The sequence below is a fragment of the Leptinotarsa decemlineata genome, unplaced genomic scaffold (assembly GCF_025532065.1).
Source record: "Leptinotarsa decemlineata unplaced genomic scaffold, Ldec_3_MD MMD2_tig00003335_RagTag_RagTag, whole genome shotgun sequence".
NCBI classification, from domain to species: Eukaryota; Metazoa; Arthropoda; class Insecta; order Coleoptera; family Chrysomelidae; genus Leptinotarsa; species Leptinotarsa decemlineata.
Window position 1 is genome coordinate 6,394,988 of NW_027412587.1, and position 23,860 is coordinate 6,418,847.

General features: G+C 35.9%; 1 protein-coding gene across 4 annotated transcripts in view; it reads left to right on the forward strand.

Moving 5' to 3' along the window:
* LOC111503773 (uncharacterized) overlaps positions 1-23,860 on the forward strand; it is a 152,322-nt gene that overhangs the window by 59,468 nt on the left and 68,994 nt on the right. The window contains exon 1 of one of the 4 annotated variants that reach the window (XM_074178031.1): positions 5,745-5,835. The exons of the other annotated variants lie outside the window; for them this stretch is intronic. The gene's annotated coding sequence lies outside the window, so the exon portion shown is untranslated. Of the gene's footprint in view, positions 1-5,744; positions 5,836-23,860 lie in introns of those variants that run through there. 4 annotated transcript variants of the gene reach the window in all.

A 23,860-nucleotide genomic window follows, 5' to 3' on the forward strand; every position in this document is an offset into this window, starting at 1 on the left:
TAAAAAAGGGAGAGGATGATGTCGATTAGGAAATAGTGTATTTTCAGGTGTAGATGTCATTATTAGATTGGTTTCTTCCAGTTTGCAGAACACTAGGGTGGAATCTGATACGGAAAGTTGATTTTCGAAAATATGTATACAGGAAGTATGAGAATGGAACGAGGAAGAGTGATAGTACATATGCATTGGAGATTGAAATCAGTCAAAGAGTGAATTTTAGTTTGAAGATAATAAAAATAATTCATAAACCTTCAGCAATTATCACGAGAATTTTAGGAGGCCGAATGAGTGGATTTAAGAGAGCAAAGGACATTCGAAGTTTCTAGGTATCGAAATTAAACTCTGACCACCACACGTTTGAAGATGAAAAATTTGTCGTCGGTATGCTAAGCTTTAGAAGTCATTGCTAATGAAATACTTCACCACTTTCTGGTTGAAGCTCATTTCTTTTTGGAATATCGCAGTTAACAGATTTTTCACTCAGTTTCTCTGCTGATGAAGTGAGAAGGTACCTATTTGAAACGAGAATGCGAGAGTAATGTAGACCATTGTTAACAAGTGAGAGAATTTGAACATTCATCTGCAACTTTAGTTCAGAATCTATGTTTCCCTTCTCCGAAAAAAAAAGAAGATTTTAAAGATGCTGTCATGCTAAGAAAATATGTCTCACGTCAAATTATTCAATTCGTGGAAGCAAAAAAATGTATTATAAACTCGATGAATTTCCAAAATACAAATCGTGAAATTATAAAACAATAACAAAAATCAATTGGCGCTCCGAGGCGACTTCATCGATTCCAGTGGCGCATTTGCTTTTTCAGCTGCAGGAAAATCCGGAAAAACCTGCAGCACCACTTCATCTGAAGATTCCAATCAGCCAATGTCCTCTCTCTTATAAAACAAAATGTAGGGTGTCTCCAGAGGCTCCAATAGATTCAATACTTCGCCAGAACACTTAGTGACACGACTATTGTCAAACTTAAACCAATCCGTTCGTCTTTGACCAAGGGGTAATGATGATATTTTTTGTTTTTTTTTTGGATATATAACGTTCTTCATTTTTCCAATGAAATTTTTTTTCATCTCATATATGTACATGGATATATATACATGAGTATGTTTGTTCTATATGTATTCATCGTGACTCAACAAATTTGTTTATGTAGTTATATTGTTTCTAATTATTGAAAATTACTGCAGTTATTTTTTGAATTGACAAATCATATAAAATAACTATGATGTATTGATACCCTTCAATTTCTAATATCATTGTTTAGATACTAAACTTTGTCAATGAGAGACATTGATTTCTGTGACAATAAAGTACATTTTATCTCCTTTTCACTTTATCTGTTGAATAGTATATGCATAAGTCCTCATTCCATTTACTGTGTTTATTATCATTACAATTTTATAATTCTAACAAAACAAAAAAGGAAATCTTTTCCATTTCGCATTTTAATTTTTTCACAGATCCAAGTTATAGATTCATCACTATTCCCTACACAAAAATATGCAGTCAATAATTGTAGGTTCACTTTTATTTCTGTTGTTCATGAAATGAGAGCTTACAATGCATATTTTCTGTTTTTTCGTAGAACTTGTCAAAATTTCAGTTGTTTGCGATTCATCAGAAAATTTGCTTCTCACATTTTGAAAAAAACAATTGGATTCACTATGATTATAAGATTGATTTGCGTTTACCACAATTCCAATACGAACAATTTTCGTTTGTAATTAGAAGGTCACTATAGCGAGGCAGATAGAAACACTCTTGAACAAATAGCGTAAATATTTTTAATGAAAATAACGGAATTACATTAACACAATTCAACTAACAATGAAGCAAAAAATTTTAATAAACGTAACTAATAACAAATTATTGAAATGTTTCGATTCAGTGCAACAATTGATTCTAACTCATATTCTAGTAGCCTCTACTAATTCACAACGTATATGTATCGTAGCGCCTACGAATGTTTCTGATTACGTTCCTTAGTTCTTGAGGGCTAATATCTGCACATACCTGTCGAATTCTTGCACAAAGTTCATTTCTATCTCTTGAGCGGTTTTTGTAAACCTTTTGTGTGAGAAGTCCCCAGAGAAAAAAGTCCAAAACTGTGAGGTCTGGAGATCTGGGTGGCCACTCTATAAACGGACTACCACGGCCTATGCATCGGTTTGGAAAATGTTCGTTGAGCCATCGCCTCACAGCTCTGGCATAATGAACTGAATACCCATCTAACTGGACAATTAAATTTGATCGTTCATTGATTGGCAGCTCGTGAATAGCATCTCAAAACTCTGTGTTTAAAAATTCTAGAAACCTTTGCGCATTAATGTTTTCTTCAAAAAAGACAGGACCAATAATTCGTTCGTTCAATATCCCACAACAGACGTTGATTTTTTTGGGAATACTGGCTTTTACAGTTTATTATTATTATAGTGACAATTCTGTGATGACACTACTCCATTTGTAGTGAAAGTGGCTTCGTCGGTATATAAAATATTTTTTAGGAAATTTCTATTGTTTAAATATTCCCTTGGGCCCATAAACAATATTCCAGGCGTCTTGTTTGTCGCCTTCTTGAAGTGTGTGTAAAAATTTTGGCTTGAAAGGTTTAATATTCTCCGCCTTGAGACATCTCCGAATAGTTTCTCGTGGAATATTCAAATCAAAAGTGGCATTCCTCATACTGGCATTAGGATCATTTCCGAAATGATCTAAAATGATTTGATCATTCCTGTGTTCCGTCTTTGTACAGGATTACTTTTTAACATCATTTTTGATACTGCACCAGTTTCATTGAATATTTTATTTATTTTATTTACCGTACCACAGCTAATACGAGGACGATTTGGATGTCTCTCATTAAATACTCTACAAACCTCTCTAGCACTTATAACGTCATCTCCCGAAAGGCGTACAATTTCAATTTTCTCTCTTACGCTCAATCTTGCAACCGTGACACAAAATACTTCGAAGAACTGTATGGTGAATATTGTTGACAATAGTACACTTAAATCTTTCACAAGTGTCAAACTGTAATATCATTTCCATGGCAACTAAGATTTAAATTGAAATATTAGGTCTTAGTTTTAGTTAATTTGCGTGAAAACTTGAATGTAATTCCGTTATTTTCATTAAAAATATTTACGCTATTTGTTTTTTTTTCATCTGGCGGCAATTTATTGTTGAAATCATAAAAAACATATTCTCATGACTATATCTGTTGATATAGGGTATTTTTTGTGAATGTTAGCTGTGTGAGTTTTCGAATTTTTGAGTTGTCATAACTTTGTTAATAATGAATATTTTTCATGACATTTTGGTAACACCTGTTTAGAGGCACTCTGAATCCAGTGGCGTAGTGATTTTTTCAATAAAAAAATCGCTAATAAAAGATCCCGATTTTCGATTAAGAAATAATATCGTAGTATGCCCTGAAACTTCAATAAACATTTCAAATTTTGTCCCAAGGTAGACTTTTAGTACTTGACATTTCAAAAAAAATTATTAAAATCGGTTTACAACTTCAAATTTTAGGGGGGTGTTTCCATTAAAAATGGGTCACACTGTATGAGCTTCAGGAAAAAAATACATTGGATTCGTACGATGTGTACAAAACGGAATTAATATTGAACAACATGCACACCCGAAATATTCGGATAAGTTAGTATCATAAAATAAATGAGAATGAGTTAGTATGAAATTCTGAAATATGGAACTGCTAATTGTTATTTTTGATTTCCAACTCAATATGCACGCCTCACTCCTTTCCATCCTCGTTTTCTCTGTTTTTTTTTGATATACTTCAACTCACTCGATATATTTTCAAAATTCTCATTCAGTAAATTGTCAGTTTCCTAAAACATGTTTCAAAAATTATTAATGATTTGATGTCATTTCAAAATAATCAGCTTTGTTGGTATGATGAAATTGTAAATCTGAACCAGTATTTAAAATATACGATTCTCAATATTTACGGTTATATTGAGTGTGTATTGATTTTGAACGTCTTCTATAATAAAGGCTGGTGAAAACTTCCATCGCCCTGGCACAAACTTCTCTTGAAAGTTACCTTCAGTGTATCTAAACATAATCTTAAGTTTAACCTGCACTAAAATATTTCGAAGTTCACACTGACCGCATGAGGTCAGTTCAGAGAAACATGCAAGGGGGAATTCACATATCAAGTTTGGCAGTACTGCATACAACGAGTTTTAGGTAAATATCAAAACTACTTTGGGAACTGCGTTTTCAGAATTTGACTGAAAAAATAAAAATATTCTACACGGATATTCAAATTAGAGTATCTGATTTCAGTGTCATGTCTGAATGACTTTTTTTTTTCTTCTCTTTCATAGGAATAATCATGTACTATTCTATTCATGAGAGATTTTTGTGAAATTGGGAACCCACATGAATCGTTATACCTGGGTATATAGTTATGAAGGGGATGTCTATAGTCATATGTCAATCTACAATGTTCCACCGTCCTTAGACAGTGCGTAGAGATTGTGATGCCTAGTTGCTAAGTTAACTGATGCATATTTATTTATTGCATAAACTAAGATTCATATAAATATCATGGTGTAAAAACTTGATTCTTCATAAAATAAATAGATTCAACGTTTACACTTGAATCCGACTCTTGTTACATCTCAACATGTGTACAAAATTTGATAAATCCCTTCCTCACGTCTCAATGGAATATGTGATTGGGTTGGCAGATATTTGTGTATTGTTTACTAGCATTCTCACAATGAAGTTGATGAGTGGAATTTGGAACCTCTGGATTTTATTTTGTGAGATGTTCCCAAACAAGAAAAACATATACCATCACTTTTTACGAAATCCCATTTTTTGTCTATCGAGAGATCCATTTATCTATTATATGTTTCTCTTCACACATGATACATTTGCGAATTGAAGTACTCTTCTCTTGAGAAGTAACAAGAGCTGTTTTGAATCTCTCTTTATGACGCTGATTTTGAGAGAACTTACCAGATGCCTGATTTGTAGAAGGCTTACCCACATTCATAGATTGAGCGTAGCTTGCTGCTTCCGACTTTCTCCACAGCCACTTTTTAAATTCTTGTAAAGTGCTCTTACCATTCTTCTCAAGTACTTTTTCACCCCATGAAAGCTGCATGTTGTAGGGTAACTTTTGAAGAATTTCCTCCAGAATTTGAGGGCAATCCAAATAGTTCTGCATGTTCATGGTTTCTAGGGTAACCACCAAAATGTGTTAGAGACTTGAAATCATTATTTTTCATTATAGGAAAGTTCTTGGCCTTATTGACCAGACTTTTCACAATCAAATCTGCTCAACCGTATCTAATAATCAAAATGTCGACAATTGGTTCGATTGATGAAATAGATAACAACAATCCCTTCACTGATCGTCTAGCATCCCCCTTTCAAAGCTTTTACCAACCTACACATATTTTCTTCATCTGTTAAACCCAATAAGTTAGTTGTTGAAAGAAATTGTTGATAAAAACTTGGCCATTCAATAGTTTCTCCAGAAAAAATTGGTAAATCTTTGTCAATTGATTGTCTCGCCAACAACTGCCTAATTTCTGCACCTGAAGCTTCTTCATTTTTTTTATAATGTGTATGTCTTGCCCCTGTATTATTTTCGAACGGAGCCCTTGTACTATTATGAGTATTGTCAATTTGACTTTTGTGGAACGACTTCTTACCTGTCATATTCTTGACGTCCATATTTTGCAACCAATTACGCACTTCACTTCAGAATCAACAGAAGAAATCTCGTCATCTTTTGAATGATGTGAATTTCTGAACGAAATATTGTCACCTTCCGAACGGTATGTATTACTTACTCCTAAATCAAATTTCTCACTTAGTCTAGTTTTTTCTAATGCCAACCTATTTTCAATCATTTGCTTTTCCATCTCGAACTGCTTAGACAACAATATAGCCATTTTTTCGTCAGCTTTTACTTGGACTTCCATGAGTTTTCTAATATAAATACTTGCATTGGATCTCACAGATAAAGATACTGAAACCAATTTAGACTGTGCACCATCATTTCTACTGCTTCTACTGGACGAGACTACAGATAAGTTTTATTCTGTGGCATCGCGTTCTGCATTGTCAACTTTCCTAACTTCCCTGATGGTGACATCCTTTTTATGGCTGTCGCTTTTTTCTTTGGCAGTCTTGCTACGTGTTTCCATTTTGCCGTTCTCTAGACTGAAGGACCAGCACAATGTTTATATTTACCTTGAAATGTGCACTATTAGTATATCCGCTCAAAGACCGGCATAATGTTTATCGTTTCTGAATATACAGCTATAAATAAAACGCAAACTTTTTCTTTTTCTTCAAAGGCGTTTTTTTATTCTTCTTCTTTACCAAAACTAACATTCAACTATTTTTTCACATATCAAAAACAAATACAAAGTGATTCTTATTTAAAATAAAACTCAACATGGAACCTCTGGCGTTCAAATTTGTCTCTAAACCTTTCTGGGCATATGCTTTCCCATTTCCGAGTGGGGAAATCATCTCAAATGCTCATGGAGGCCCATCGGAGCTAGTGCCCGTTTTCCTGTTGGCTGTGCTTGGTAATCTTTTGTCATTTCGGCCTCACTCCTTTGTCAATTAATACACCAGGAATATTAGGGGTTGAACTTTGGAATAAGAGATAGTCGGCTATTAAGTTATATAAACCTTCATTTTGTCATCCTAGAAGTTTTCTCAAAATCTACTCACCGAAGGGTGTCCGCGACTAAAGATATTCCAAGGTCAAAAGTCAAAAAAATCCATTTTTCATATACACATTTATGGCAAATATCTCGTTTCCTATGGGTTTCACGTTATTTATATTCATCATAAATATTGTAGAATTGAAAACTCAACAACTTTTGTTTTAACCCTTTTTTTATCTTGAACCATTTTCGAGAAAGAGGGCAGAGCGCTCAGTGTTCAACTATTTAGAGTATCATTCGGGGTCAACCTGTAGTCCGGATTAAAAATACGCCATATAAAGTTTATATACATTTTCGATGAATATATAATTCTGAATAATTTGCATTTTTATTATCTAATACGTTATAATTGATTTTTTTTGTTAAAACACTCGAGAAACTTCCGAATTTGTTGGCGGTCTATAATGCTCCAAATATAAGGAGGACTGTATCGATCGTCTTCGCTATGCACAGTTCATTAAATAAAAAGATTAAGTAAACCTGTGCAGTTATCAAATCTTCTACAAACGAGTGCATCAGCTCACCAACATTTCAAGTTCAGACTTGGTTAGGGCATGATTTAGAACCCCAGAATTGGTTGGATAATGCGTGATGAATGAATGAATTCACCAGCTCCAGAGGAATTGCTTAATATAATATTCTGCAATGGTTGTGGTTCGCGATGTGGATGCAGGAAATCAGGGTTGGAGTGATCTTTAGCTTGCGGCCAGTGTAATAGGAAAGCTTGTCTTAATGCTTCATTTCAGAGTGATATCAATGAAGACTTTACCTTTGACTCCGAAATCCTGGAAGAATTGGGGACAAATGTCGTTGAAGACAAGAATAGACTGAAATTTGAAATTTTACAGCTACTAGAAGATGACGATGAAGAAGAAGAAAACTGAAAGAAGAATTCGTAGCTCTTACTACTATTAAATTTTTTAAATTTCAACGTTCATAAATGTATGAAATGGTATTTTTCAATGAAAAATTAGTTGAAAATTATTATTTTCAGTTAGGTGGGAAGTTATTAGTACAAATAAGATTAGATTTAAAAAGTAATTAAAGTATTTCCCCTAATAACTTTATTATTGCCTATTTCTCTATAGTAAATCTAAGGCCCAATGTACAGAGTATATATACAATATTTACATCTCTCTCACAAACGGGAGTGGGTGGGGGGCAGGAATAGAGTAGGGGAGGTAGGAAAGGGGAGGATCAGTAGAATGAGACTCCAATATCGAGCCCCAGGATGTCCACAGGGTGAAGCGCCACCTCATAGACCCACGACAGGCTGATGGAAGGCGCCCCCGCTGGTGTTATCGGTTGGCCAACAGAGCCTCATTCCAGCATTCAGTCTAAGACTTTCCGCATTCTGCCGAGGCATACGCGAGATTTATCGATATGTTGCGATTTTGATTCCTCATAACTGTACTAAGTGGGTGTTAAAGGATTCTCACTAGCCCCCTGGAAAAAGTTCATGAAAAAAACAGGTAATCGGGACTACAGGTTGACCTCGAGTGATACTCTAAATAGTTGAACAGTGCGCGCGCTCTAAACTCTTTCTCAAAAATGGATCAAGATTTTAAAAAAAGTGATCCAACAAAAGTTGTAGAGAATTCGAAACTCTACAGTATTTATAGTAAATATAAATAGAATAAAATCCATAGAAAACGATAATAATAAAGGTGTAAAAAAATCGATTTTTTGACTTTTGACCTCGGAATATCTGTAGCCGCGGAGACCCTACAGTGAGTAGGTTTTGAGACAAGTTCAAGGGTGTCAAAATGAAGGTTTATACAAGTTTATAGCTGACTTACTCTCATTCCAAGGCACTCGCCTTCATTTGAATAATATTCCTGAACTCTGAGATTAATTATTAAAAAAAATGCTCATTATTACTAGTTTTTCGTTATCCTTCTCAATTACGCGGACAAATAACATAAACATTCTCTTTCATCCGAAGAATGCACCGTGCGCAGCTATCTGAAGGTGACAGGTTCTCTCTGTCACACATCTTTCCTTGAACAAAAATTTTGCTTTTTGAAATTCAACAACCATCATTATGGTCAACTTTTTCACAGACAACCCTATTTCATCGTATTCGCAACAATGCAGATCTCACTTTTATATAAGATTCATTCATTAAACAGTTGGGTGTAAATTACTAGTGTCGACTAACCTATTTACACCAGGTGAACTCAATAGTCACGCCAGGACAGATAGCACTCAACGTTTGTATATTCTGTAGCCCTTAAACTTTTGATTCGTATAAACTTTGTTCGATGACCAAACGTCATTTCACAATTTTCAATTAATAAGGCTGGCCATAATATTTTCATCCAACCAGACCTCGTTAACCCTCAGCTGGCACAAAAACAGATCAACAGGCATACTAAATTTCATATAAAATCGATTTCATCGAATAATCAGATGGGTGAAGGTAGCTGGACGATATCCGATTGGGTTAGTGTTTATTCTGCTCATTCAATCGACATGTATGTGGAACGGTGGTTTGAGCCAGGCGATCGATTTCACTGCGTTTCATCCACGCACGTTAGAAGGTAAAAAGCCCGTTGATCCTTAGCATACACAAATTTTGACTTCTGAGGGTTGTCTTTCGTGAGGCGGTTAACCTAACCTAACCTAATTGAATAGAACTGGCCGATACTTGAGAATTCATATTAAAAAACTAATCAATACAGTTCATTGTATGATTTTCACTATAAAAGGGTTTTACAAAAACCGTGACACGTGTTTCGATATACAATAGCTTTCTCAAGCATAAACTAACCGATTTCTAATTTAGATTTACTGAAAACTCGACCGTTTCGATATATCAATAATAATTTTATCATAAGTTTATCATTCTATCAACCCTCAATCTTTCTGCCAGGTCTCGGCAATCGTATTTGAAAACACATAATAACCTGCTACAACCACAAGTTGCATAGTTTGGTTCAACCCACGTAATCGGATTTGTGGCTATTGGAAAATATTTTGCTACAATCATCTGGTCAGTCATGTTTGATCATTTCCATGTTATTACCTCTTCATCGAACATCCAACAACATTACGAATGATGGGGAATTACTCGTTGTCGATGAATAATTTATATCCATGCAGTTATCGAATACACCTACCACAAAGCATTTTTTCAAAGACTGGTTCAGAATAAAACGGTTTCAATGCTATATAGGATTTCTTCATTGAGTTTTTAAAATGATCAGTGAATCTAAGGTCGGTGCCAAGCATCACTCCTGAGTGTTTAGCTGTATCGATAGGAGTCAGGACAGTATGACCCAGTTTTAAGTGGAAATTGTTTTCTGCAAATTTACCATTCTTCTGCGATCCAAATTGCATCATCATTGTTTAATAAGGTTTTATTGGGTTTCAAGTTGGATTGATATATAATTGATCAAATCTAGATACTGCCTCGATTGTATAATGCATATATAACTGTGTGTCATCAGCATAAGCATATATTTTACAATTCCTAATGGACGAGATTATGTCAGTAATATAAATGATGAACAAGGAGGGTACCAAAATGGTACTGTGGCATTTCAGATTGACTGTCAAGGAGTATTGACCATCAACAAAAAAGTTTCAAGATCTAACCAGTAAATAAGGCCAGATAAGACCTGATGATCGTATGTTTCCCTGAAATGAAGGTGAAAAATTTGTTTCATCACAAATAGTTCTTTTTCATCGAAATCTGTAATGGGTTCTCTCCTTGGAATAGAGTGTTAATGAGATCATTTCATTTATATTTGAATTTGACACCAGTTCGTTTCATTATAACAAGGACGCTACTTTATAACTTGAATCAGAGAATATCGAATTCTAAACGACAGCAGATTCGATTTTTACGATAATGTCTTTTGCATTCGACTGGGAGTGGAAATTATAGTGTTTGCCCGGTTTTAACGAGGTATTGGAATGAGAAAACTTGGATTTTATTTTCAGCTCCAATCAAGGAAAATGTGGTACTGGATGGCGATTGAATTTGATAATCAGACGTTAAGGTCAGATATGTACCTAAGCAGAATAATATTTTTTCAATGCGTGTAGAAAATATCCTTTTTTATATTTTTCTTCATAGTTAACAATAATTTACTGTGAGATTTTTACAAAACAATAATCATTACAATATCATGTGTTTCACTATACAATGTTTTTCAGAGTATTAATTGCATTTTTGAAATTTTTAAAAGAGATACATTTTACGGTTTTCATATGAATTTTGAACAGGCAAAATTACAAAAAAGTTGCAATTCGTTCAAATTTTCAATTCTACCATTTTTATATGTGGACTAGATTGAATAATTTTTGTGTTGAAAAATCTGTTAAAATTTCCTCTAAGAACGACAACTCTCAAAAGTCGAAAAATTGTGCGAGCTGAGGACTAACAAGGTCTCACCTTTCAACGTGTGATTCCTAACACGGGTTGGACGATAGCAAGTGAAAATCGATCGTCTGGTCTGCGGCTTGAACCACCGACTCACACAGCGGTTAATTGAGTGAGTGGACCAAAGACCCAAATCAACCCGACCGGCTACAGTCCTACCTGCCATTATTCAAATTTGAATCTATTTCAGAGAGTTTAATCTTGGTATATCCTCAGAAGAGACATACTATTTCTTCTTTTTCTACCAATCAAGAAGTATCGTCTGCAACTAAAGAATGGATTCAATATTATTGAATTTCAGCTTGAATTGAATAGTTCTGTTGGAGTCTCATCAAGATGGTTGGGTATTTCCACCTTACGCAATCTGGAAAATATGAAATTTGAAATGAAAAACTTGATACCCGTGTAAATAGGGCAAACTCTAAGTTCTTTCTGATAATTACTGTGTATTGTTGAAGTAACTTGTTTTATTTACTAATACTGCCCCTCAAAAAAACGATAAGAAATTATACAGATAGTTATCTCAACGTTTCAGTGCCTCCTACTTCAGAATTGATGAAAATCTAAGTGTAATAGCAATTTTTTCTTCAATGATCATCCGTTTACTGAACTTCGGTAGAAATAAAGAGAATCAGGGAAGTGAAAACTGCTAATATACTCAGATTTTTTGCAAAACTGAAAGAGGAGGCAGATTCTAGCTTCTCAAACACTAAGATACGTATCTGCATAATTTCTTAGCTCTTGTTTTGTAGAAATGATAATGTTCAGAATCATTTCAGATCTTAGCGATTCCAAAAAAGTGTTGAAATTTCTTTTCCATCTTATCTTGAATCCTATAAAACTCCACTCGAGAATGTAATTATTGATGTGATGATCCTCAAAGACTTTTCTCGGTTTTCATTGAATATGACATATTTTCTGAGTCTACCTTTAAAAACTTTCCCAACCACTTTTTTGTGTCTCTTTTTTGGCCAGATATCTTCACTTTACTTCAAAAATTGGTTAATAATCTGGGTATTATGCTGTTAAAATCAAGAGGAGCTTTTATTTTGATTTTACTCCGAAACAGTTGTAACTGACTATAATTCTCATTTCAATTATTTGTACTCGTATCAAAATACACTATCTATTTCAACTCGTAAGAAGTGTATATTTTCCCTCGAATGATACATTAATAACTAATTCAACTTCGAGTCGTTTCTTAAAGAAACGCTTTTTCCTAAATTTCTCTATCCAGTTACGCAGGAATCATCCACCTCCTGTAGGGAAACCTTTATTAATGGGATTTCTTCGGTCGTTTTTGCTTTTCCATCTGGAAACATTCCGCGTGCCGTAGAATTCCGGAAACTGGAACTAACTGCTTTGTACTCGAAATAACGTATTCACTCCTTTTATTTTGCGCACCTTTATGGTTATAGGCAAATGCTTATTACTGTTTCCAGGCTTGATGCAATTGCAATAATGCCTAACAAGCTGTGACTTCACTTCCGCGAAACGATTTCTTTTAAGGAGATTGAGAATTTGTATGAAAGAGGAAAATCCTGTTTGGATTTCAATTGAATCTACTACGAAAAGTAATTTTTGCAAGAGAATGTCTTCGACTAAGGTTTGAATAATATCTATGGTGGGTCCTTGATAGGTTTCTTTCTATGAGAAGGTCTCAAAGAGAACGCTGTTTTAGTTACTTTGTGGTTGAAGAGAAGGGAATCCCAATAATGTTCAAATCTGATTTGATTAACGGTGAATTGAAACTACCGCAAGGAATTTTTTTCAATTACTTTGAATTCAAACGAAGTGATTCAGATTTGACAGAATATAACTAATAGTGTTAGTATTGAAAAAAATAGTTTTCGGAAAGAAGTCTTTTAGGAAAGAAAGTTTTTGGCTTTCTACTACTCCATCTTGATACAAAAAAAGGATGAGGGAATCTTCCAAAGAAAGGAAGGAAGTATTCAGATTTGAAAATAAGTAACTCTATACATGGATGTGTAGATCATGCAAAGAAGTAACTTTCAGACACAAACTGAAAGAAAGTCCTCCTGAAACAGCTACTTTCATATATAGAATTTTTTTCTTTCGCATAATTCAATGTTTGTGTCTGAAAGTTACTTTTTTGCATGATCTACACATCCATGTATAGAGTTACTTATTTTCAAATTTGATTACTTCCTTCCTTTGGAAGATTCCCTCATCCTTTTTTTGTATCAAGATGGAGTAGTAGAAAGCCAAAAACTTTCTTTCTCAAAAATTAATCACTCCTAAAAATATAACCCCTTCAATTCAAGTCTTTTAGCTTTCTACTTTTCCATCGTTATACAGTGCGGACTTGAAAATCCTCTACTGTCAACTTTTGAAGATGGAACAAAATTGACGTGAAAAGGTATACCTACATTTTAAGTATTGACATGGGGTGGAGTGGCATAAAATAAATTGAGCAGGTGGAGATTGAGAATAATATTGAAAAAAAAACATGAGGTATTCCTTGGATCCGAAAATCATATATTTGATATAAGACAAATTTTTTGCCAAAGAAAATTAACTTCTCTGAATAAAAACAAAATTTCTACCTAATCCATTGAGCATACATATAATACAACTAAGAAGAATTATAAAAATGTTCCGTGCCGTGAAAAGAGTATTGGGCAAGATTTCGTAGAATTCTTGGCTCCGAAAATATTCAATTTGCTACCAGATGAAATAAAAATTATTAAAAATGATTTTTCTTTCAAGCGTCATGTAAAAACATGGATAGACAGAACTAGTACAATAATTCAATAATGTCATCAACCTGAAATTTTTGAAATAGATTATGAATATGATTATGATTGATACATTTACCCTAATCTGATGCATTCACCTCATTGTGGCCTTTTGATCGATATGGACTTTCCACCTAGATTATGTTACAAATTTATTTATCTCTGTATTTATATATTTATTTTTATATTTTCATATATTTACGAACAAGCATTTTTGGATTCAGTGATTAGTATGTTTGTTTAAAAAAATTATTGTAATTTATAAACGTGTTGTAATTTGTGGGGTGAGTGATCATTGAGTTCAAAAATCATGTGACCTGAGCAACCGCAGTGAGCCAAAAATGACAGCCTTGTGCATCTGTCCGGCTGAGATTTCTGCTTTAGTGCGACAGGCCGGTATGATTTTGAGATTCGAGAGTAGAGAGGGCATCATCTCGATATTTTATCCGTTTTTCCTCCTCTTTTCTCCACTCCACGAAAATTATCGTCTTGCTCTGCTAGTCGAGAAATACTACATCATGCTTATTAGCTTGTATGAGCCTGAGGGTGGGAAACGAGTAGTTCCTTGGCACTTCTCGTTCCCAGACCAGAATGTCATCGTCATTTCATCCAGGTTTGGAGACCAGCTCCCCTACCCTTTTGGCGGATTGTTTGTCTTGAGAGGGACCAATGGGTTCATGACTGATTGGTGACGGCATGAAGTCCTTAGACATCAGTGCCGCCCTTCACGGGATACCCCTACCTGGCTGGGGTAGGATGGATGAAAAAGTTATTCATCCGTTAACGGGGGACATGAGGGCCTCATTCGACAGAGTGTCGGGGCCTTCTATATCGGGAGGGGTCGTCTACAGCATAATCTGTGGCTTCCCTAACTAACGGGTTTTCATGAGTTTCCGTTTTTTCGAAAACTCGCTCATTCCTCGACTGAATGGACTGCCGAATGGAAGGCAGCTGCAAATCTCTGCGGATGGCTTCATTCCGCACGAACCAGAAAGCATTCACAACCATCCTAATTATCTTATTTTGCAACCTTTCCAAAATGGAAATGTTGGACGGAGCCGCTTGTCCCCAGGCGCCTGAAGCGTACATGATGACAAGCTTGAACATCGTGTTATAGATCGTGATTTTGTTTTTCATACTCATCTTTGATTTTCTGTTGATCAGAGGGTATAGACTGGCTATCCGACCCTCGATCTTAGATTTGACGTACATAATGTGCGGGTTCCAAGTGAGCCTACGGTCTATCAAAAGGCCGAGGTACTTTACCCGCGCTTACTTCTCGTTCCCCACAACGGATTCAATATCCGCCATCCTGGCAAGCCATGATGAATCTCTCAGTTTCCGATTTCAGCCCACTCGACCTGAGGAAAGCGAAAGTCAGGCGCTTTGATAAGCCAAGCTCTTCAATGTTATTGAAGAAGACCCCATGCATTGACTTATCTTTGTGTTATTACTTCTTGATAAAAGCGTTGTATTACTTTTCATTAACAGGGCTCTAGCAACAAATGAAAAGGAGGTTTGTAATATTTTGTTAGATAGGTACTTCAATCCTTATCCAACACTGGTTTATTTATAGAAATTATATCAGTCGTTTGATCAACTGTGTTTGTTTTTGTTACTACTGTAGTTGAAGTTTATTCCTCAAGCACGAGATAATTATTATCACTACATGGTGATCATGATTATGATCACCATTATTATAATTATTTTTATGTAAGTTTCTGCTGGTCAGGCCCTATCTCCCAAAGCCCCGATACATTCAGGAGGGCGCGCCATCATTATCAACCAACGACCACTTCCCACACCGTGGGTAAGTGATCATTTGGTTTGAGAATCATGTTTCCTGAGCAAGCGCAGTGAGCCAAGAATGACAGCCTTCTGTCAACGGCTGAGATTTCTGCCTCAGCACGGCAAGCTGGTATGATACTGAAATTCGAGAGTGGAGAGGGCATCATTTCACCAAGGAATCCAACAATAAGAACAACCATTTCAATAGAGTGATATGAATGAAGTCTGCTGAGTTCAGAGAGAATATCGAGATACTTCGACCGTTGGTCGAAAATAATCACAAGCTCATAATCTTGCATGAGCCTGAGGGTGGGAAGTTGATAGTTCCAATAAATTCGGCACTTCTCATTCCTCACAACAGATTTATTATCCCCCGGATCATAGGTAAACACCGGTGTCTCGTCAATACCGTGAAAGTGCAGTAGATGGTAGTAAAGCAATCTTAAATCTGAGGCCGCATAAATATGCTGAACAAGCTGACAGCATATGCGCCAGGAAATTCTATACCTATCACCCGATTGCGGTAGACCAAGGTATTATAGGCACCACCCTAGCAGGCCATGAAGAACTCCTCAGTTTTCGACTTCAGCTCACTCGATCAGAGCAAAGATCAGGTGCTCTGATAAGCTGAGGGAGTCAATATTGTTAAAGAAGATCACATGCATTGGCTCATGAATGTTGTAGGAGTGAAGTGATCTCTGCGGTTTTTATGTGGACTTTTTGCTGAACGGGTTTTAACTCGGTGACAGAGTTGTGATCATCTCGTTTAGTGTCGAAAACTACACCTGGTTCATGAGCCGCTCGGGTAGCTATTCTAAAAATTAAAGCTCCAATTCCTGTTCTCTCATGGTCGCGGACTATGCAGAGAAGGGGATCCGAACTCTTAATGACTCTACAGGCTCCATCCAATATCATTATGTCATGTATACACTCCACATTTATTTAGTTTTTCACCGTAGTGTTTGCTGGTCAGGCCCTATCCTCCGAAGCCCCGATACATTCGGGAGGGCGCGCCAGCATTATCAACCATGGACCACTCCCCACACCTTGGGGTAAGTGATCATTGGGTCCGAGAATCATGTGCCCTGAGCAAGCGCAGTGAACCAAGATTGACAGCCTTCTGCATATGTGCGGCTAACATTTCTGCCTCAGTGCGGCAAGCCGGTATGATTTTAAGATTCGAGAGTAGAGAGGACATCATTCAACCAAGGACTCCTATAATCAAAACAACCATCTTGACAGAGTGATCTGGATAGAGTCTACGGAGTTCGTTCCGTTTTTCCTCCTCTTTTCGGACGTGAGCTGAAAACTCCACGACAAATATCGTTTTGTTCTGGTGGTCGAGAAGGACCACATCAGGCTTATTAGCTTGTATGAGCCTGAAGGTGGGAAACGAATAGTTACAATAAATTCGGCACTTCTCGTTCCCCACAACGGATTCAATATCCCCCCGGAGCGTAGGGCAACACCGAGGTCTCGTCAATACCGTAAGAGTGCCGTAGATGGTAATATAACACTCTTAGGGCCGCGTTATGTCGATGGATATAGGCCGAGACCGCATATGCTGGACATGCTGATAGCAAATGCATTAGGGTTTCGAGCGCCTCGCGGCAGGCCCTGCATCTTGTGTCAGGAACCTCTATACCCATCACGCGACTGCGGTAGACTGACAAGTCATGATGAATCCCTCAGTTTCCGACTTCAGCCCACTCGACCTGAGAAAAGCGAATGTCAGGCGCTTTGATAAGCTAAGGTCTCCAATGTTATTGAAGAAGACCCCATGCATTGGCTTATCCTTGCGTTTCCGCAGAAGTAAGTTGATCTCTGCGGCTTTTATCTGAGCTTTTTGCTGAACAGGTTCCAACTCGGTGACAGAGTTATGGTCACCTCGTTCATTGTCGAAAACTATACCGAGTTCATCAGCTGCTCGGGCAGCTGCCCTAAAGAGAAATGCTCCAATTCCTGCTCTTTCATATTCAAGGACCATGCAGAGAAGAGTATCCGAACTCCTGACGACTTTACCGGCTGTATCCAGCAACATTCTGTCATGTAGACACTTCAAACTCAAAAGTCTACGGGCTCCCTGTTGTCGGGGGAAGTACAACCGTGGAACGGACGACTCTTAAAGAGATGCATCATTTTTCGGGTCTTTACGTCGAGTTGATACAGCTCTTCCCAAGTCCACTTCACTACTCCAAACGATTAAGAGAGAGTTTTTCACTGCTGTTACCACTTGTAAGTGGCGTTGTTCCACCCCGAGGTGAGTATACGTCTCTCCGGCATCCAGATGGTGTAGGATGCTTCCATCTACGAGCTGCACATCCTCTCCGTAGTCCCCGTAGTCCTCCTCTTTCGAGATGGACCATACCGATTTCATACCGATAGCATGCGTGTACTCTTCCACCACCCTCAAGGACTGATGGAGATCCTTCTCTCGAGAGGCATAAAGTTCATTATTGTTATTATTATTATTATATCTGTCTGTTTAAAATCTGTTTTTCCGTTAATCAGCTGTCACCCCCATACGAACGACAACTCTCAGAAGTTGAGAAACGTATGCGAACTGAGGACTAACGAGGTCTTACCTTTTAACGTGTGATTCCTAAAACTTTCCTAACATTAATTGATTCAAAAATGAATGATTTGTTGATAAGATGACTCTTTAGGAGATAACTAGAATCCGTATTCTACAGTAATCATCATATTATGAAATGGATATGTTGTTTATATTTCTGGCTTCATTTTTGTAAACTTATCTCCACAAAATACAAGACTACCTATAGTACATAATATTATTATTACACGTTTTGAAGCACCTACTCATTGCGTTTATTATTGGTTCAACTCAGTATACTAACAGACCCAGATCTTCTCTTTATTCTAAATTGAACAAAGTAATTCAGGTTGAATCGATTTCATAATAATTTTCCCTCCCTTTCAAGCAGTTCCGTTGTAGCGTTAACTACCTCAAACAAGGGCATACATGTGAATCGAAACAAAATCATCCAATGGAAAATAGTCAATTGTTAGTTCTATTGTTGTCATAAACACTCAAACCCATTTCGTAAGTAAATTATGACAGCTAGGTTGGCTTTGAGCAACACGTTTTTAGTTTATATCCAACTAGTGACTCAATTCGACTTCGCACGGGTGGCAGAACATATATGCCTACTTTTTTTTCTGTCCTAGTGTCCCATCAGCTTATAACTAAAACTGATGATGACTTCTGATGAAATTCACTTCAACAAAAGTATGTTTACAACTACCAATTTCACTCCTTAAGTAGGTGAGTACCTACCTACCCGGTAAACAATGGATTTGCAGGGTGGCAAAGTTTTCAAAAATAATCGGTATTTTAATAATAACTGAGATAATCATAACGCAGCACCGCTTAATAATTTTTGAAAACATAAATTTAGTTATCCTGGAATAAATGACGTGTAGCAGAATTTATTTACTGCACCTCTTGGAAATATGGTGTTTGTAGATATGTGATTTCTTTTAAAGATTAAAAGCAGAAAAAACAGCGTACCCACCATAGCAATAAAAAACGAATTCTCTGTATGTACGAACGTCAGTAGCTAATATTGATGTTGGTTTAAAGTAAGGTGTTGGTGTTAAAAACTGTAACAGCGCGTTTTGATTGATTTTGAAGTGTTATTGAAGTTATTTTGGTAGTCCGCTGTTTTTCTGAATATCAGTAAATATGGTAAATTATACGAATGCGGAAATGGCGCAAATGCATTACGTATATGGCCTTGCCGATGGTAATGCAACAGAAGCCAGGCGCATTTATCAGGAAAGATATCCTAATCGTGCCTTACCAGATAGCCGAACCTTTTCAAATATTCATCGTCGATTTGGGGAAACTGGTAGTTTCAAGAAAGGGGCTCCGGAAGGGAGACCTCGTGTTGTAAGAACTCCTGAAATTGAGGAAACGGTGCTGCAAGAAATTGAGGAACATCCTGAGACGAGTACGAGGAAGATCGCTAGAACTCTGGATATTTGTCATCAAATTGTTTGGCGTATTTTGGTTGATTTTTTGTTATACCCATACCATATTTCAAGAGTGCAGGCATTACTCCCCAGAGATTTTCCACAGCATGTGAACTTCAGTCAGTAGTATCTACAAAGTATTGCACTAAATCCGCAGTTTGAGACACACATTTTGTTCACAGACGAAGCAAATTTTTTTCGGAATGCCATTCAAAATTTCCATAACAATCATGTGTGGGTTGAAGAAAATCCCCATGCAATAACAGAAACCCATTTCCAACACCAATTTTCGGTTAATGTATCTGCAGGAATTATAGGTGATCATCTAATAGGCTAATTTTTTCTACCAGGACGCCTTGATGGTCGTTCTTATTTACACTTTCTCGAAGAAGACTTACCTGGGTTATTGGAAGATGTGCCCCTTGCGTTAAGGAATCGAATATGGTACATGCACGATGGCGCCCCTGCTCATTTCAGTGTAATTGTCCGAAACCATTTAAATACAGTTTATCCTAATCGTTGGATAGGTCGCGGAGGACCTCAGCAATGGCCAGCAAGATCCCCCGATCTCAAGAGTTCAGATTTTTTTTATGGGGTCACCTTAAAACTCTTGTGTATAAAACTCCCGTTAATACTTTAGAAGATTTAAGAGAGCGAATAGTTGCCTCGTGTGAAACTATACGAAATACGCCGGAAATATTTGAACGGGTGCGTAATTCCATGCGTAGAAGGGTGGAAGCATGCATACTAAGTGCAGGTGGCCACTTCCAACAATTTTTATAATCAGTTTTGGTATTATTACTAATTAACAAATTTGTGCTATTCGTTTAGACTTACTGTCACAAAATAAAATAAAACTCGTTTTTGTGAAAAATTTATTTTTTTGCAGATTATGTTTTCAAATATTATTAGGGAATTGGTAATGCGTTAAGAAGCAATTTTCAGATTCTCATTCATTTCAGAATTGATCTAATTTCTTAATTTGCTTTCTGTCGATTTTTATTTTTTTGAGTGAAAATCATGCGTTGGACAAAGAAATACCAGGAGATCAAATTTTCTCAAAAATAAATGAGGATTTTAAAAATGATTTTATTTTGAAAAGAAAGCATCGGCGTAGTACTTTTTCCCCAAAAATATTCAATGCGAAACCCGTAGGGATGCCACTGTTTGAAAAAATACAAATTTGTGTACATCAGAAAATGAGCCTTGAGGCATGGAACATATGTACCAAATATGCCAAAGATGTCTACAAAATTGTCTCAGTTATTATTAAAAAACTGATTATTTTTGAAAACTTTGCCACCCTGTATCTCAAAAGTTAAGGCGTTTAGGACATACGTCTATAGGAAGTTTTTTTCTTAAAATGGGCCTAAGAATTACCTCCTTAAATATTAGCATGTATTTATGGAACACCCAGTATATTTTTTCATGACTGAAATATTTGGAAAATATTGAACTTCTTAAATATTTCTCGTATCAAATCATTTTTTTCAAGCTTATGAAATTACGTAGTCCCATAATCAACGAAAATCGGTATTTCTGCAGATGAATTGGTAACGTAAGAAACATCATATTTTATTTCCGCATTATAACAAACTCAAAATCAACAAACAGTCCAAAATGAAAGTTATTAGTTATTCATATTTCAAGTTAATTTTAGAGAGATCCTTTCAGGAATACAGAAAGACCCATTATTTTGATCCATTTTGTAACGATTTAAAATTTATGTATTTATGAAAGTCATCTGAAAAATGTTTATTTTGGGATGCTACATATAATTTTTTTCTAAGTAATCGCATATGCCTCTGATGATGTCTACCGCAGTAGTAATCGAAACGTTTGGTCCCACAAATTCCATTCGATCACAGCCTAACAACATGGATATCACAAATCGTGAGTCCGGCCGAGAAATTCTTAAATTTAATATGGTCGATAAGGATTATAATTCTGAAGTTAGTCATAGGCCGCACTACAGCTATACCTACCGTCGCGGATTTTAACCGCCTGATTTTGAGAGTGAAGGAAACTACATTATGGAAGCGGTCGCACTAACGATTTTTTTGAAACCGCTACTTGTTACAGAATGGCTAGCTGGAAAAAACCGCGCCAAAATTTGTAGTTCATAGAACTTTATTGGAACGCATACATCTGTGTGGGCGGTTCTGCCATTATTTGGCACACCATCATGAAGAGTCGCAGGATGTTTTCTTGAATCTCTTTACTTTTAGTGAAAGAAACTTTTCTTAAAGTTTCGGCTAATCAGTTGATGGACCCAATATTTGCGAAATTTTTGATGACGTTTTCTTTTTCTGCTTCTTAGTATTAGAAAAAAGAAAAAAACAAAATATGTTGCCCTACAGAAGAAACCATTTACAGGACAATATTTATTTATTTATTTATTTATTCAACGGGTAGTCCCAATTATAATTTGTTATAAAAAAATAATCTGTAAAATCCTAACTGAATCAAAGATAATAAATTCAATAAATACATAATACAATATAAAACGCAATACAATAATATAGTGATAAAAATCACAGTACAATTTTGTCATGGAGAAAAAAGAAAAAAAAAGTTTGTAAAATCTTGAATTGAACTAAAGATAATAAATACATAGCACAATAATAATAATATGATATATAGTATGAAAAGAAAGCAATATAATGAAGAAATAGTATAGAATATTCAAAGGAAATGTTTCAGGAAATAATGCGACTCAGTTCAATTTTGATGATATTTGTGGAGCTGCTAAAGATATCAACCTGTTGATACATATTTCCATTTCTGAGCATTCGAGTGACAGGAGAGAAAAAACCATAATTTGTGGAGTGGAACGGTATTTTAAATGTTTTGGTACTGTTTCTGGTCTGTCTGTTGACATTCAAATCAATTAAAGATAAAATCTCCTCACAGTTGATGTGGCCAGTTAAAATTTTGCTTAAAAAACATACATCTGAAATAATTCTTCTATTCTTTAAAGATAATAGATTCATCTGATCTCTAATGTTGTATGCATATTCTCCCCTTCTTAGACCTAACTTGTATGCACAGATCCTCAGGAAAGTGTTTTGTACAGCTTCAATTTGGTTTATATAATAAGGGCACCAAATTATTGAAGCTTACTCCAATAATGATCTAACTAATGAACAATGTAATAACTTATATTTAATATATCAATGCAGTATAAATAAAGGCTACTTAAGCTAAATATACAATAACAAAAGATTGACATATTGAGGATTTGACAAATTTAGGAATAAATTTACATACATGATCGAATTAAGAAAAAAGATGACATATAAATTAATTATTATTTGTAAATAACATGAAATGCAGACGGTAAGCTGAATGATGGTTTGTTCAATTTTGGATAATATGGTCTTCAGTGGATCGAAATCAATGTCGCATTAGCTGCACTGGGTATTAAAATTTTCACACAACAAATATATAAGACACACTTTTCCAAGGTTGGATCTAGTAAAAGGTCTATACAAAGTGATCTGTCTACGTGTAGTAGTTGAAGTTAATCTGTTTCAGTAACGAGGGTGCATCAATAAAACAATGCAATTTTTTTATAGCATAATGATACTTGATGAAATTCTACGTTACTCCAAGGAAGGCAGACCGAATCTTTGAAGTAGTGTGAAGTGGTCAGTTCCTCTTGCAGGGTACACGCCATCAGTTCTAAATGCAAAAAACTTCAGAAAACGCCTTTGCACATTTTCCAAGGTTTCCTTATGTACATTATAGAGAGGATACCAAATCAAAATAGCATAATCTAACTTGGAGCCAACGAGAGATGTATAAAGTATGGTTAAGGCACCGTACATAAGTAAACAGAAGTAAATTCTTTCCCGTCGGTCTCTTTGATGTTTCGGGTCGAGATTTTATTTTTTGCTGGCATGTGGCGGGGCAGGAGAGTGTCGGCTAAGAGTTGTTGTGCACCTCTGCACGAGGTTCGATCAAAAAATATGTGACCATGATCTGACTTCATCATTGCTACGAGGAGCTCCCAATAAATGTCTTATATGATTGCGAACTGTTTAGGAATTGATGAAAAATAAGACAAGGTGGTGAAATAAACGTATATTTTATATAGTAAGATTATACAATTTAGAACAAAAACTAATGCTAATATATTTTAAAGGTTTTTTAGAATGATCAGTTTTTGATTTATTTTTTTAAA